We start from the raw sequence: 14,198 nt of genomic DNA on the forward strand, positions 1-14,198 counted from the left end.
TTTTTGAAAATGGACAAAATGAGGGTTAAGTGAATTTCCTTGTTAATTTACGGATTTTACTCGTTTTTGACCCTTTTTATTTCACTAAAAAGGTCATAAAGTGGCCTAGCCTTATCGAATAGAAGCATGTAATAGTTCCTAGGAAATCTAACAAGCATATCTACGACATCCATGGTTTATTTTAGAATTTTTTAAAAAGGCCAAAATGGGGGTTAAGTGAATTTCCTTGTTAATTTATGGATTTTACTCGTTTTTGACCTTTTTCTTTCACTAAAAAGGTCATAAAGTGGCCTAGCCTTATCTAATCGAAGCATGTAATAGTTCCTAGGAAAGCTAACAAGCATATCTACGACATCCATGGTTTATTTCAGAATTTTTTAAAAAGGCCAAAATGGGGGTTAAGTGAATTTCCTTGTTAATTTATGGATTTTACTCGTTTTTGACCTTTTTCTTTCACTAAAAAGGTCATAAAGTGGCCTAGCCTTATCGAATCGAAGCATGTAATAGTTCCTAGGAAATCTAACAAGCATATCTACGACATCCATGGTTTATTTTAGAATTTTTTAAAAAGGCCAAAATGGGGGTTAAGTGAATTTCCTTGTTAATTTATGGATTTTACTCGTTTTTGACCTTTTTCTTTCACTAAAAAGGTCATAAAGTGGCCTAGCCTTATCTAATCGAAGCATGTAATAGTTCCTAGGAAATCTAACAAGCATATCTACGACATCCATGGTTTATTTCAGAATTTTTTAAAAAGGCCAAAATGGGGGTTAAGTGAATTTCCTTGTTAATTTATGGATTTTACTCGTTTTTGACCTTTTTCTTTCACTAAAAAGGTCATAAAGTGGTCTAGCCTTATCGAATCGAAGCATGTAATAGTTCCTATGAAATCTAACAAGCATATATTCGAATTCCAAGGTTGATTTTATCATTTTCAAAAATGGACAAAATGAGGGTTAAGTGAATTTCCTTGTTTATTTACGGATTTTACTCGTTTTTGACCCTTTTTCTTTCCCTAAAAAGGTCATAAAGTGGCCTAGCCTTATTGAATCGAAGCATGTAATAGTTCCTAGGAAATCTAACAAGCATATCTACGACATCCATGGTTTATTTTAGAATTTTTTAAAAAGGCCAAAATGGGGGTTAAGTGAATTTCCTTGTTAATTTATGGATTTTACTCGTTTTTGACCTTTTTCTTTCACTAAAAAGGTGATAAAGTGGCCTAGCCTTATCGAATCGAAACATGTAATAGTTCCTAGGAAATCTAACAAGCATATCTACGACATCCATGGTTTATTTTAGAATTTTTTAAAAAGGCCAAAATGGGGGTTAATTGAATTTCCTTGTTAATATACGGATTTTACTCATTTTTGACCTTTTTTCTTTCACTAAAAAGGTCATAAAGTGGCCTAGCCTTATCGAATCGACGCATGTAATAGTTCCTATGAAATCTAACAAGCATATATTCGAATTCCAAGGTTGATTTTATCATTTTCGAAAATGGACAAAATGAGGGTTAAGTGAATTTCCTTGTTAATTTACGGATTTTACTCGTTTTTGACCCTTTTTCTTTCACTAAAAAGGTCATAATGTGGCCTAGCCTTATCGAATCGAAGCATGTAATAGTTCCTAGGAAATCTAACAAGCATATCTACGACATCCATGGTTTATTTTAGAATTTTTTAAAAAGGCCAAAATGGGGGTTAAGTGAATTTCCTTGTTAATTTATGGATTTTACTCGTTTTTGACCTTTTTCTTTCACTAAAAAGGTCATAAAGTGGCCTAGCCTTATCGAATCGAAGCATGTAATAGTTCCTAGGAAATCTAACAAGCATATCTACGACATCCATGGTTTATTTTAGAATTTTTTAAAAAGGCCAAAATGGGGGTTAATTGAATTTCCTTGTTAATATACGGATTTTACTCATTTTTGACCTTTTTTCTTTCACTAAAAAGGTCATAAAGTGGCCTAGCCTTATCGAATCGAAGCATGTAATAGTTCCTATGAAATCTAACAAGCATATATTCGAATTCCAAGGTTGATTTTATCATTTTTGAAAATGGACAAAATGAGGGTTAAGTGAATTTCCTTGTTAATTTACGGATTTTACTCGTTTTTGACCCTTTTTATTTCACTAAAAAGGTCATAAAGTGGCCTAGCCTTATCGAATAGAAGCATGTAATAGTTCCTAGGAAATCTAACAAGCATATCTACGACATCCATGGTTTATTTTAGAATTTTTTAAAAAGGCCAAAATGGGGGTTAAGTGAATTTCCTTGTTAATTTATGGATTTTACTCGTTTTTGACCTTTTTCTTTCACTAAAAAGGTCATAAAGTGGCCTAGCCTTATCTAATCGAAGCATGTAATAGTTCCTAGGAAAGCTAACAAGCATATCTACGACATCCATGGTTTATTTCAGAATTTTTTAAAAAGGCCAAAATGGGGGTTAAGTGAATTTCCTTGTTAATTTATGGATTTTACTCGTTTTTGACCTTTTTCTTTCACTAAAAAGGTCATAAAGTGGCCTAGCCTTATCGAATCGAAGCATGTAATAGTTCCTAGGAAATCTAACAAGCATATCTACGACATCCATGGTTTATTTTAGAATTTTTTAAAAAGGCCAAAATGGGGGTTAAGTGAATTTCCTTGTTAATTTATGGATTTTACTCGTTTTTGACCTTTTTCTTTCACTAAAAAGGTCATAAAGTGGCCTAGCCTTATCTAATCGAAGCATGTAATAGTTCCTAGGAAATCTAACAAGCATATCTACGACATCCATGGTTTATTTCAGAATTTTTTAAAAAGGCCAAAATGGGGGTTAAGTGAATTTCCTTGTTAATTTATGGATTTTACTCGTTTTTGACCTTTTTCTTTCACTAAAAAGGTCATAAAGTGGTCTAGCCTTATCGAATCGAAGCATGTAATAGTTCCTATGAAATCTAACAAGCATATATTCGAATTCCAAGGTTGATTTTATCATTTTCAAAAATGGACAAAATGAGGGTTAAGTGAATTTCCTTGTTTATTTACGGATTTTACTCGTTTTTGACCCTTTTTCTTTCCCTAAAAAGGTCATAAAGTGGCCTAGCCTTATTGAATCGAAGCATGTAATAGTTCCTAGGAAATCTAACAAGCATATCTACGACATCCATGGTTTATTTTAGAATTTTTTAAAAAGGCCAAAATGGGGGTTAAGTGAATTTCCTTGTTAATTTATGGATTTTACTCGTTTTTGACCTTTTTCTTTCACTAAAAAGGTGATAAAGTGGCCTAGCCTTATCGAATCGAAACATGTAATAGTTCCTAGGAAATCTAACAAGCATATCTACGACATCCATGGTTTATTTTAGAATTTTTTAAAAAGGCCAAAATGGGGGTTAATTGAATTTCCTTGTTAATATACGGATTTTACTCATTTTTGACCTTTTTTCTTTCACTAAAAAGGTCATAAAGTGGCCTAGCCTTATCGAATCGACGCATGTAATAGTTCCTATGAAATCTAACAAGCATATATTCGAATTCCAAGGTTGATTTTATCATTTTCGAAAATGGACAAAATGAGGGTTAAGTGAATTTCCTTGTTAATTTACGGATTTTACTCGTTTTTGACCCTTTTTCTTTCACTAAAAAGGTCATAATGTGGCCTAGCCTTATCGAATCGAAGCATGTAATAGTTCCTAGGAAATCTAACAAGCATATCTACGACATCCATGGTTTATTTTAGAATTTTTTAAAAAGGCCAAAATGGGGGTTAAGTGAATTTCCTTGTTAATTTATGGATTTTACTCGTTTTTGACCTTTTTCTTTCACTAAAAAGGTCATAAAGTGGCTTAGCCTTATCTAATCGAAGCATGTAATAGTTCCTAGGAAATCTAACAAGCATATCTACGACATCCATGGTTTATTTCAGAATTTTTTAAAAAGGCCAAAATGGGGGTTAAGTGAATTTCCTTGTTAATTTATGGATTTTACTCGTTCTTGACCTTTTTCTTTCACTAAAAAGGTCATAAAGTGGCCTAGCCTTATTGAATCGAAGCATGTAATAGTTCCTATGAAATCTAACAAGCATATATTCGAATTCCAAGGTTGATTTTATCATTTTCAAAAATGGACAAAATGAGGGTTAAGTGAATTTCCTTGTTTATTTACGGATTTTACTCGTTTTTGACCCTTTTTCTTTCCCTAAAAAGGTCATAAAGTGGCCTAGCCTTATTGAATCGAAGCATGTAATAGTTCCTAGGAAATCTAACAAGCATATCTACGACATCCATGGTTTATTTTAGAATTTTTTAAAAAGGCCAAAATGGGGGTTAAGTGAATTTCCTTGTTAATTTATGGATTTTACTCGTTTTTGACCTTTTTCTTTCACTAAAAAGGTGATAAAGTGGCCTAGCCTTATCGAATCGAAACATGTAATAGTTCCTAGGAAATCTAACAAGCATATCTACGACATCCATGGTTTATTTTAGAATTTTTTAAAAAGGCCAAAATGGGGGTTAATTGAATTTCCTTGTTAATATACGGATTTTACTCATTTTTGACCTTTTTTCTTTCACTAAAAAGGTCATAAAGTGGCCTAGCCTTATCGAATCGACGCATGTAATAGTTCCTATGAAATCTAACAAGCATATATTCGAATTCCAAGGTTGATTTTATCATTTTCGAAAATGGACAAAATGAGGGTTAAGTGAATTTCCTTGTTAATTTACGGATTTTACTCGTTTTTGACCCTTTTTCTTTCACTAAAAAGGTCATAATGTGGCCTAGCCTTATCGAATCGAAGCATGTAATAGTTCCTAGGAAATCTAACAAGCATATCTACGACATCCATGGTTTATTTTAGAATTTTTTAAAAAGGCCAAAATGGGGGTTAAGTGAATTTCCTTGTTAATTTATGGATTTTACTCGTTTTTGACCTTTTTCTTTCACTAAAAAGGTCATAAAGTGGCCTAGCCTTATCTAATCGAAGCATGTAATAGTTCCTAGGAAATCTAACAAGCATATCTACGACATCCATGGTTTATTTCAGAATTTTTTAAAAAGGCCAAAATGGGGGTTAAGTGAATTTCCTTGTTAATTTATGGATTTTACTCGTTTTTGACCTTTTTCTTTCACTAAAAAGGTCATAAAGTGGCCTAGCCTTATCGAATCGAAGCATGTAATAGTTCCTATGAAATCTAACAAGCATATATTCGAATTCCAAGGTTGATTTTATCATTTTCAAAAATGGACAAAATGAGGGTTAAGTGAATTTCCTTGTTTATTTACGGATTTTACTCGTTTTTGACCCTTTTTCTTTCCCTAAAAAGGTCATAAAGTGGCCTAGCCTTATTGAATCGAAGCATGTAATAGTTCCTAGGAAATCTAACAAGCATATCTACGACATCCATGGTTTATTTTAGAATTTTTTAAAAAGGCCAAAATGGGGGTTAAGTGAATTTCCTTGTTAATTTATGGATTTTACTCGTTTTTGACCTTTTTCTTTCACTAAAAAGGTGATAAAGTGGCCTAGCCTTATCGAATCGAAACATGTAATAGTTCCTAGGAAATCTAACAAGCATATCTACGACATCCATGGTTTATTTTAGAATTTTTTAAAAAGGCCAAAATGGGGGTTAATTGAATTTCCTTGTTAATATACGGATTTTACTCATTTTTGACCTTTTTTCTTTCACTAAAAAGGTCATAAAGTGGCCTAGCCTTATCGAATCGACGCATGTAATAGTTCCTATGAAATCTAACAAGCATATATTCGAATTCCAAGGTTGATTTTATCATTTTCGAAAATGGACAAATTGAGGGTTAAGTGAATTTCCTTGTTAATTTACGGATTTTACTCGTTTTTGACCCTTTTTCTTTCACTAAAAAGGTCATAATGTGGCCTAGCCTTATCGAATCGAAGCATGTAATAGTTCCTAGGAAATCTAACAAGCATATCTACGACATCCATGGTTTATTTTAGAATTTTTTAAAAAGGCCAAAATGGGGGTTAAGTGAATTTCCTTGTTAATTTATGGATTTTACTCGTTTTTGACCTTTTTCTTTCACTAAAAAGGTCATAAAGTGGCCTAGCCTTATCTAATCGAAGCATGTAATAGTTCCTAGGAAAGCTAACAAGCATATCTACGACATCCATGGTTTATTTCAGAATTTTTTAAAAAGGCCAAAATGGGGGTTAAGTGAATTTCCTTGTTAATTTATGGATTTTACTCGTTTTTGACCTTTTTCTTTCACTAAAAAGGTCATAAAGTGGCCTAGCCTTATCGAATCGAAGCATGTAATAGTTCCTATGAAATCTAACAAGCATATATTCGAATTCCAAGGTTGATTTTATCATTTTCAAAAATGGACAAATTGAGGGTTAAGTGAATTTCCTTGTTAATTTACGGATTTTACTCGTTTTTGACCCTTTTTCTTTCACTAAAAAGGTCATAAAGTGGCCTAGCCTTATCGAGTCGAAGCATGTAATAGTTCCTAGGAAATCTAACAAGCATATCTACGACATCCATGGTTTATTTTAGAATTTTTAAAAACGGCCAAAATGGGGGTTAAGTGAATTTCCTTGTTAATTTACGGATTTTACTCGTTTTTGACCCTTTTTCTTTCACTAAAAAGGTCATAAAGTGGCCTAGCCTTATCGAATCGAAGCATGTAATAGTTCCTAGGAAATCTAACAAGCATATCTACGACATCCATGGTTTATTTTAATTTTTTTTTAAAAAGGCCAAAATGGGGGTTAAGTGAATTTCCTTGTTAATTTATGGATTTTACTCGTTTTTGACCTTTTTCTTTCACTAAAAAGGTCATAAAGTGGCCTAGCCTTATCGAATCGAAGCATGTAATAGTTCCTAGGAAATCTAACAAGCATATCTACGACATCCATGGTTTATTTTAGAATTTTTTAAAAAGGCCAAAATGGGGGTTAATTGAATTTCCTTGTTAATATACGGATTTTACTCATTTTTGACCTTTTTTCTTTCACTAAAAAGGTCATAAAGTGGCCTAACCTTATCGAATCGAAGCATGTAATAGTTCCTATGAAATCTAACAAGCATATATTCGAATTCCAAGGTTGATTTTATCATTTTTGAAAATGGACAAAATGAGGGTTAAGTGAATTTCCTTGTTAATTTACGGATTTTACTCGTTTTTGACCCTTTTTCTTTCACTAAAAAGGTCATAAAGTGGCCTAGCCTTATCGAATAGAAGCATGTAATAGTTCCTAGGAAATCTAACAAGCATATCTACGACATCCATGGTTTATTTTAGAATTTTTTAAAAAGGCCAAAATGGGGGTTAAGTGAATTTCCTTGTTAATTTATGGATTTTACTCGTTTTTGACCTTTTTCTTTCACTAAAAAGGTCATAAAGTGGCCTAGCCTTATCTAATCGAAGCATGTAATAGTTCCTAGGAAAGCTAACAAGCATATCTACGACATCCATGGTTTATTTCAGAATTTTTTAAAAAGGCCAAAATGGGGGTTAAGTGAATTTCCTTGTTAATTTATGGATTTTACTCGTTTTTGACCTTTTTCTTTCACTAAAAAGGTCATAAAGTGGCCTAGCCTTATCGAATCGAAGCATGTAATAGTTCCTAGGAAATCTAACAAGCATATCTACGACATCCATGGTTTATTTTAGAATTTTTTAAAAAGGCCAAAATGGGGGTTAAGTGAATTTCCTTGTTAATTTATGGATTTTACTCGTTTTTGACCTTTTTCTTTCACTAAAAAGGTCATAAAGTGGCCTAGCCTTATCTAATCGAAGCATGTAATAGTTCCTAGGAAATCTAACAAGCATATCTACGACATCCATGGTTTATTTCAGAATTTTTTAAAAAGGCCAAAATGGGGGTTAAGTGAATTTCCTTGTTAATTTATGGATTTTACTCGTTTTCGACCTTTTTCTTTCACTAAAAAGGTCATAAAGTGGTCTAGCCTTATCGAATCGAAGCATGTAATAGTTCCTATGAAATCTAACAAGCATATATTCGAATTCCAAGGTTGATTTTATCATTTTCAAAAATGGACAAAATGAGGGTTAAGTGAATTTCCTTGTTTATTTACGGATTTTACTCGTTTTTGACCCTTTTTCTTTCCCTAAAAAGGTCATAAAGTGGCCTAGCCTTATTGAATCGAAGCATGTAATAGTTCCTAGGAAATCTAACAAGCATATCTACGACATCCATGGTTTATTTTAGAATTTTTTAAAAAGGCCAAAATGGGGGTTAAGTGAATTTCCTTGTTAATTTATGGATTTTACTCGTTTTTGACCTTTTTCTTTCACTAAAAAGGTGATAAAGTGGCCTAGCCTTATCGAATCGAAACATGTAATAGTTCCTAGGAAATCTAACAAGCATATCTATGACATCCATGGTTTATTTTAGAATTTTTTAAAAAGGCCAAAATGGGGGTTAATTGAATTTCCTTGTTAATATACGGATTTTACTCATTTTTGACCTTTTTTCTTTCACTAAAAAGGTCATAAAGTGGCCTAGCCTTATCGAATCGACGCATGTAATAGTTCCTATGAAATCTAACAAGCATATATTCGAATTCCAAGGTTGATTTTATCATTTTCGAAAATGGACAAATTGAGGGTTAAGTGAATTTCCTTGTTAATTTACGGATTTTACTCGTTTTTGACCCTTTTTCTTTCACTAAAAAGGTCATAATGTGGCCTAGCCTTATCGAATCGAAGCATGTAATAGTTCCTAGGAAATCTAACAAGCATATCTACGACATCCATGGTTTATTTTAGAATTTTTTAAAAAGGCCAAAATGGGGGTTAAGTGAATTTCCTTGTTAATTTATGGATTTTACTCGTTTTTGACCTTTTTCTTTCACTAAAAAGGTCATAAAGTGGCCTAGCCTTATCTAATCGAAGCATGTAATAGTTCCTAGGAAAGCTAACAAGCATATCTACGACATCCATGGTTTATTTCAGAATTTTTTAAAAAGGCCAAAATGGGGGTTAAGTGAATTTCCTTGTTAATTTATGGATTTTACTCGTTTTTGACCTTTTTCTTTCACTAAAAAGGTCATAAAGTGGCCTAGCCTTATCGAATCGAAGCATGTAATAGTTCCTATGAAATCTAACAAGCATATATTCGAATTCCAAGGTTGATTTTATCATTTTCAAAAATGGACAAATTGAGGGTTAAGTGAATTTCCTTGTTAATTTACGGATTTTACTCGTTTTTGACCCTTTTTCTTTCACTAAAAAGGTCATAAAGTGGCCTAGCCTTATCGAGTCGAAGCATGTAATAGTTCCTAGGAAATCTAACAAGCATATCTACGACATCCATGGTTTATTTTAGAATTTTTAAAAACGGCCAAAATGGGGGTTAAGTGAATTTCCTTGTTAATTTACGGATTTTACTCGTTTTTGACCCTTTTTCTTTCACTAAAAAGGTCATAAAGTGGCCTAGCCTTATCGAATCGAAGCATGTAATAGTTCCTAGGAAATCTAACAAGCATATCTACGACATCCATGGTTTATTTTAATTTTTTTTTAAAAAGGCCAAAATGGGGGTTAAGTGAATTTCCTTGTTAATTTATGGATTTTACTCGTTTTTGACCTTTTTCTTTCACTAAAAAGGTCATAAAGTGGCCTAGCCTTATCGAATCGAAGCATGTAATAGTTCCTAGGAAATCTAACAAGCATATCTACGACATCCATGGTTTATTTTAGAATTTTTTAAAAAGGCCAAAATGGGGGTTAATTGAATTTCCTTGTTAATATACGGATTTTACTCATTTTTGACCTTTTTTCTTTCACTAAAAAGGTCATAAAGTGGCCTAACCTTATCGAATCGAAGCATGTAATAGTTCCTATGAAATCTAACAAGCATATATTCGAATTCCAAGGTTGATTTTATCATTTTTGAAAATGGACAAAATGAGGGTTAAGTGAATTTCCTTGTTAATTTACGGATTTTACTCGTTTTTGACCCTTTTTCTTTCACTAAAAAGGTCATAAAGTGGCCTAGCCTTATCGAATAGAAGCATGTAATAGTTCCTAGGAAATCTAACAAGCATATCTACGACATCCATGGTTTATTTTAGAATTTTTTAAAAAGGCCAAAATGGGGGTTAAGTGAATTTCCTTGTTAATTTATGGATTTTGCTCGTTTTTGACCTTTTTCTTTCACTAAAAAGGTCATAAAGTGGCCTAGCCTTATCTAATCGAAGCATGTAATAGTTCCTAGGAAAGCTAACAAGCATATCTACGACATCCATGGTTTATTTCAGAATTTTTTAAAAAGGCCAAAATGGGGGTTAAGTGAATTTCCTTGTTAATTTATGGATTTTACTCGTTTTTGACCTTTTTCTTTCACTAAAAAGGTCATAAAGTGGCCTAGCCTTATCGAATCGAAGCATGTAATAGTTCCTAGGAAATCTAACAAGCATATCTACGACATCCATGGTTTATTTTAGAATTTTTTAAAAAGGCCAAAATGGGGGTTAAGTGAATTTCCTTGTTAATTTATGGATTTTACTCGTTTTTGACCTTTTTCTTTCACTAAAAAGGTCATAAAGTGGCCTAGCCTTATCTAATCGAAGCATGTAATAGTTCCTAGGAAATCTAACAAGCATATCTACGACATCCATGGTTTATTTCAGAATTTTTTAAAAAGGCCAAAATGGGGGTTAAGTGAATTTCCTTGTTAATTTATGGATTTTACTCGTTTTCGACCTTTTTCTTTCACTAAAAAGGTCATAAAGTGGTCTAGCCTTATCGAATCGAAGCATGTAATAGTTCCTATGAAATCTAACAAGCATATATTCGAATTCCAAGGTTGATTTTATCATTTTCAAAAATGGACAAAATGAGGGTTAAGTGAATTTCCTTGTTTATTTACGGATTTTACTCGTTTTTGACCCTTTTTCTTTCCCTAAAAAGGTCATAAAGTGGCCTAGCCTTATTGAATCGAAGCATGTAATAGTTCCTAGGAAATCTAACAAGCATATCTACGACATCCATGGTTTATTTTAGAATTTTTTAAAAAGGCCAAAATGGGGGTTAAGTGAATTTCCTTGTTAATTTATGGATTTTACTCGTTTTTGACCTTTTTCTTTCACTAAAAAGGTGATAAAGTGGCCTAGCCTTATCGAATCGAAACATGTAATAGTTCCTAGGAAATCTAACAAGCATATCTATGACATCCATGGTTTATTTTAGAATTTTTTAAAAAGGCCAAAATGGGGGTTAATTGAATTTCCTTGTTAATATACGGATTTTACTCATTTTTGACCTTTTTTCTTTCACTAAAAAGGTCATAAAGTGGCCTAGCCTTATCGAATCGACGCATGTAATAGTTCCTATGAAATCTAACAAGCATATATTCGAATTCCAAGGTTGATTTTATCATTTTCGAAAATGGACAAATTGAGGGTTAAGTGAATTTCCTTGTTAATTTACGGATTTTACTCGTTTTTGACCCTTTTTCTTTCACTAAAAAGGTCATAATGTGGCCTAGCCTTATCGAATCGAAGCATGTAATAGTTCCTAGGAAATCTAACAAGCATATCTACGACATCCATGGTTTATTTTAGAATTTTTTAAAAAGGCCAAAATGGGGGTTAAGTGAATTTCCTTGTTAATTTATGGATTTTACTCGTTTTTGACCTTTTTCTTTCACTAAAAAGGTCATAAAGTGGCCTAGCCTTATCTAATCGAAGCATGTAATAGTTCCTAGGAAAGCTAACAAGCATATCTACGACATCCATGGTTTATTTCAGAATTTTTTAAAAAGGCCAAAATGGGGGTTAAGTGAATTTCCTTGTTAATTTATGGATTTTACTCGTTTTTGACCTTTTTCTTTCACTAAAAAGGTCATAAAGTGGCCTAGCCTTATCGAATCGAAGCATGTAATAGTTCCTATGAAATCTAACAAGCATATATTCGAATTCCAAGGTTGATTTTATCATTTTCAAAAATGGACAAATTGAGGGTTAAGTGAATTTCCTTGTTAATTTACGGATTTTACTCGTTTTTGACCCTTTTTCTTTCACTAAAAAGGTCATAAAGTGGCCTAGCCTTATCGAGTCGAAGCATGTAATAGTTCCTAGGAAATCTAACAAGCATATCTACGACATCCATGGTTTATTTTAGAATTTTTAAAAACGGCCAAAATGGGGGTTAAGTGAATTTCCTTGTTAATTTACGGATTTTACTCGTTTTTGACCCTTTTTCTTTCACTAAAAAGGTCATAAAGTGGCCTAGCCTTATCGAATCGAAGCATGTAATAGTTCCTAGGAAATCTAACAAGCATATCTACGACATCCATGGTTTATTTTAATTTTTTTTTAAAAAGGCCAAAATGGGGGTTAAGTGAATTTCCTTGTTAATTTATGGATTTTACTCGTTTTTGACCTTTTTCTTTCACTAAAAAGGTCATAAAGTGGCCTAGCCTTATCGAATCGAAGCATGTAATAGTTCCTAGGAAATCTAACAAGCATATCTACGACATCCATGGTTTATTTTAGAATTTTTTAAAAAGGCCAAAATGGGGGTTAATTGAATTTCCTTGTTAATATACGGATTTTACTCATTTTTGACCTTTTTTCTTTCACTAAAAAGGTCATAAAGTGGCCTAGCCTTATTGAATCGAAGCATGTAATAGTTCCTATGAAATCTAACAAGCATATATTCGAATTCCAAGGTTGATTTTATCATTTTTGAAAATGGACAAAATGAGGGTTAAGTGAATTTCCTTGTTAATTTACAGATTTTACTCGTTTTTGACCCTTTTTCTTTCACTAAAAAGGTCATAAAGTGGCCTAGCCTTATCGAATAGAAGCATGTAATAGTTCCTAGGAAATCTAACAAGCATATCTACGACATCCATGGTTTATTTTAGAATTTTTTAAAAAGGCCAAAATGGGGGTTAAGTGAATTTCCTTGTTAATTTATGGATTTTACTCGTTTTTGACCTTTTTCTTTCACTAAAAAGGTCATAAAGTGGCCTAGCCTTATCGAATCGAAGCATGTAATAGTTCCTATGAAATCTAACAAGCATATATTCGAATTCCAATGTTGATTTTATCATTTTCAAAAATGGACAAAATGAGGTTTAAGTGAATTTCCTTGTTAATTTACGGATTTTACTCGTTTTTGACCCTTTTTCTTTCACTAAAAAGGTCATAAAGTGGCCTAGCCTTATCGAGTCGAAGCATGTAATAGTTCCTAGGAAATCTAACAAGCATATCTACGACATCCATGGTTTAATTTAGAATTTTTAAAAACGGCCAAAATGGGGGTTAAGTGAATTTCCTTGTTAATTTACGGATTTTACTCGTTTTTTACCCTTTTTCTTTCACTAAAAAGGTCATAAAGTGGCCTAGCCTTATCGAATCGAAGCATGTAATAGTTCCTAGGAAATCTAACAAGCATATCTACGACATCCATGGTTTATTTTAAAATTTTTTTAAAAAGGCCAAAATGGGGGTTAAGTGAATTTCCTTGTTAATATACGGATTTTACTCATTTTTGACCCTTTTTCTTTCACTAAAAAGGTCATAAAGTGGCCTAGCCTTATCGAATCGAAGCATGTAATAGTTCCTATGAAATCTAACAAGCATATATTCGAATTCCAAGGTTGATTTTATCATTTTCGAAAATGGACAAAATGAGGGTTAAGTGAATTTCCTTGTTAATTTACGGATTTTACTCGTTTTTGACCCTTTTTCTTTCACTAAAAAGGTCATAATGTGGCCTAGCCTTATCGAATCGAAGCATGTAATAGTTCCTAGGAAATCTAACAAGCATATCTACGACATCCATGGTTTATTTTAGAATTTTTTAAAAAGGCCAAAATGGGGGTTAAGTGAATTTCCTTGTTAATTTATGGATTTTACTCGTTTTTGACCTTTTTCTTTCACTAAAAAGGTCATAAAGTGGCCTAGCCTTATCTAATCGAAGCATGTAATAGTTCCTAGGAAATCTAACAAGCATATCTACGACATCCATGGTTTATTTTAATTTTTTTTTAAAAAGGCCAAAATGGGGGTTAAGTGAATTTCCTTGTTAATTTATGGATTTTACTCGTTTTTGACCTTTTTCTTTCACTAAAAAGGTCATAAAGTGGCCTAGCCTTATCGAATCGAAGCATGTAATAGTTCCTAGGAAATCTAACAAGCATATCTACGACATCCATGGTTTATTTTAGAATTTTTTAAAAAGGCCAAAAT

The sequence above is a fragment of the Medicago sativa genome, chromosome 8 (genome assembly GCF_051527215.1).
Source record: "Medicago sativa cultivar Bolivia chromosome 8, Bolivia_mono, whole genome shotgun sequence".
Lineage (NCBI taxonomy): Eukaryota > Viridiplantae > Streptophyta > Magnoliopsida > Fabales > Fabaceae > Medicago > Medicago sativa.